The sequence below is a fragment of the Schistocerca americana genome, chromosome 8, assembly GCF_021461395.2.
Source record: "Schistocerca americana isolate TAMUIC-IGC-003095 chromosome 8, iqSchAmer2.1, whole genome shotgun sequence".
Taxonomy (NCBI): Eukaryota; Metazoa; Arthropoda; class Insecta; order Orthoptera; family Acrididae; genus Schistocerca; species Schistocerca americana.
The window spans coordinates 169,804,078-169,807,330 of NC_060126.1; the positions used below are offsets into that span (position 1 = coordinate 169,804,078).

The following is a 3,253-nucleotide window of genomic DNA, read 5'->3' on the forward strand; positions in this document are numbered from 1 at the left end:
CCAAGTCAATAAATAATAATAATATTAATAAAATAAAAAGTAAATAGCGGGCTGACTGGCATGTGGGGGACCCGGGATTGTTTCCCGGTACTGCCTGCGATTCTGTACATGGTCCCCTCAGCCTCGCGAGACTCTCTGAGGAGCTGCTCGACCGAGTAGTAGCGGTTCCAAGGTCATGAAACCCGACAGCAACCGATGGAGTGGTGTGCTGACTACATGCTCCTCCGTACGCGTCCGATAATGCCGTAGGCAGAGGATGATACGGCGGTCGGTTGGACCCGACGGGCCCGCCTAGGGCGAGAACGCGGAACACGTTTACCTCGAATTTACTACGTTTTTAGATAAATAATCTAAATGTTTATCTGTGAAAGCAATCTTTCTCATCGTTTCCGTCTTTAACAACAAACAGAAGAATTGCCATCACGACATCCACCACTAAGTCTACGAAAAATAAGTGAACATTCCATCCGTAGATGCAAATGATAGATACGACTACGATGTTATCGGTAAAACATTTACAAATTGACAAAACACAATGTTCACTTGCCAAAATTACACACAAAGACACACACACATACATTCAAAAGGAAAGAGGGAGAGGGAGGGAGAGAGAGAGAGAGAGAGAGAGAGAGAGAGAGAGAGAGAGAGAGAGAGTGAGAGAGAGGAAAGGGGGAGGGGGAGTAATAGTGCAGTCAGGATTCTTACGTAACTGGACAATATCTAAATCAGAAGTACTTAAAATCTCAATCCCTCAGAAAAGAAGAAAATAACAAATATTAAAAGAATTACTACAAATCGTTGTGTCCACTGCCTGATAATTGCTTGTGCTAGACTCGACAGCATGGTCGTTACACAGACGTTGCTAACTCCCATATTGTCTCGTGTAGTGCAATCCGCCAGATCCCCGCCTTTACCGGCTTGCGGACATTAACAGTCTGCCCCAAAGCGAGGTGACGTAGTCATTGGGATAATGGATTCCGAAATTAGCGAATAGGATTAGACTCTCCCAGTCACTCATCCCGCATTCAGCAGTCCGTGGTTTCCATGAATTAATCTCAGACTACTCGTAGGAGGTCTACAATCGATTACTGCTTCTATCCCCGCTAGAGATAGTATACGTCGAAACTGCGTTAAGTTCCAATATGAGAAATTATACTCTGAGGAGGTAATACAGTGTTTGCTATATAAGTAAATGCTTAAAATTAATGTACTGGGGAAGAGACTTTAAATCGTCATAATTTTCATCCATCAATTTCGGAATTCTCACATACGTCCTAGTAAGTTTCATCCAGCTCTTCACGACGACACTGTATGTTCTCTTTTAGTATATATCCATAAGCATATGTCCTTAATTTTCATTATATAGTTTTCATTTGATGTGACGAAAGTGGTTTTTCTACCTGACGTAAATACTATCGCGTAACATTCATTAGAGTTTCACGCAAAACTATTCGCTTGCGCGTATTATTTCTTCGATATTATCGCATTCACTGGTCGAAACATGATAGAAATTTCTAAGTACTAACAGAATAATATTGTCTGTTCACTTTCATCTCGAGATTTTCAACCGATGTTTGCTGATGACGAACTGAATAATGGAGTAAGTATCTCTGACAATGTGAGCCAGTCGTACTGCCGGCACCTGGCGTATTGTTCCTTGTGAATCTACTTGAAAAAAAGGACTTGATATTTTTCTGTAATACGTGAAAATCATTGACATTTTTTCATGTGAAGTGCATACAGTAAAAATGAGAAAGACAATAGCATAATTTATTATCTGTGTAGGCAATGACTGAAGAAGGAAATGTGTACTGTACCTTTCCGAGTAGTGCCGCTGACCTAGCAGGGCGCACTCTTCCTACGTTCCATTTTAAGAGGTCTGTAATAAGTGTAATAATTGTTAATTTCAACTAAATCGTTTTCGGAATACAAAATGTTGTTTGTTCTTATGGAAACCATCCTTCATTTAAGCAAGTGTTGCGTCCTTTCCTGCAGTTATTGAAAGTTTTATTAGTTACGATCTTACCCTATTGGTGTCCGACATTACGGTTATGAAAATAAGCCCATGTGAGAACTCTATCTGCGCGTCCCCAGAAGCACAGGAACTGATAGATTTATTACTAATAGAAAACTGTAATAAATAACTCCTTTTTCAGCAACAACGTCAGCCTGGACCTGGTGTTAGTCAGCCTCCACAACCTTACAATTTTGTGCGGGAAATATAGGCAAACGCTTGACCTAACTGATGCGTTTGAAGAAACTGTAATTCATAACTGAAACAGACGCTGCCATGTCTATAACTAACTATACAGCAACAACGTAGATGGAACCGTTAACAGCGGCTTGTACCACTTCCACTTGGTCTTTCGTGCAATTACGGGTTTCCTGAGACACCTCGTGCCTCAAGTCATCCCTGTTATTGCATCGCAACAGGGCTAAGTGTCGTTGTGTAATGCCTTAATTCTGTGCCGCGACCGACTGACGAAGGCCCATGGTCGCCCACAGTTCGACGCCTGCGAGTGTGATCACTGCTCAGCTTCCGTTGCATCCATAATGCGTACACTGTGTGACTGCGTCTGATTCGGTGATGCACATGTTTGCGTGGGCTGCCTGTGTCACTGTTCACCACCGTGGGACATCGGTATGGCCGACATCTGATTAATGTGCATGATTTGTGGCTCCTGTGGCGGCGGCGCAGTGTTTTGCATCCAACCACTGGTTCCGGGATTCTGCCACGACCCGTTTGCCGTCCTCATATTTTTATTACGGTTGTTGTTATCAACATGGCAACGGCCTTGCCGCAGTGGATACACCGGTTCCCGTGAGATCACCGAAGTTAAGCGCTGTCGGGTGTGGTCGGCACTTGGATGGGTGACCATCCAGGCAGCCATGCGCTGTTGCCATTTTTCGGGGTGCACTCAGCCTCGCGATGCCAATTGAGGAGCTACTCGACCGAAAAGTATCGGCTTCGGCCAAGAATACCGTCATAACGACCGGGAGAGTGGTGTGCTGAACCCACGCCCCTCCTATCCGCATCCTCCACTGAGGATGACATGGCGGTCGGATGGACATTGTAGGCCAATCGTGGCCTGAAGACGGAGAGTGTTGTTATCGACACCGTTATTATTTCATGTTTTATTATTATAATTATTGTTGCTACTTTCTGGTAGTTTCCGTCGTCGTTATTAGCAGCTTGGTAGTTATTACCATTGCCACTACATTTTGGTCTACCGTTATTGTTCTGACCGTTGTT

General features: G+C 43.8%; 1 pseudogene; it reads left to right on the forward strand.

The window, feature by feature from the left end:
• The first annotated feature begins 2,785 nt into the window (after positions 1–2,785).
• LOC124546094 lies at positions 2,786–2,903 on the forward strand (annotated as a pseudogene).
• The last annotated feature ends 350 nt before the right edge of the window (positions 2,904–3,253 follow it).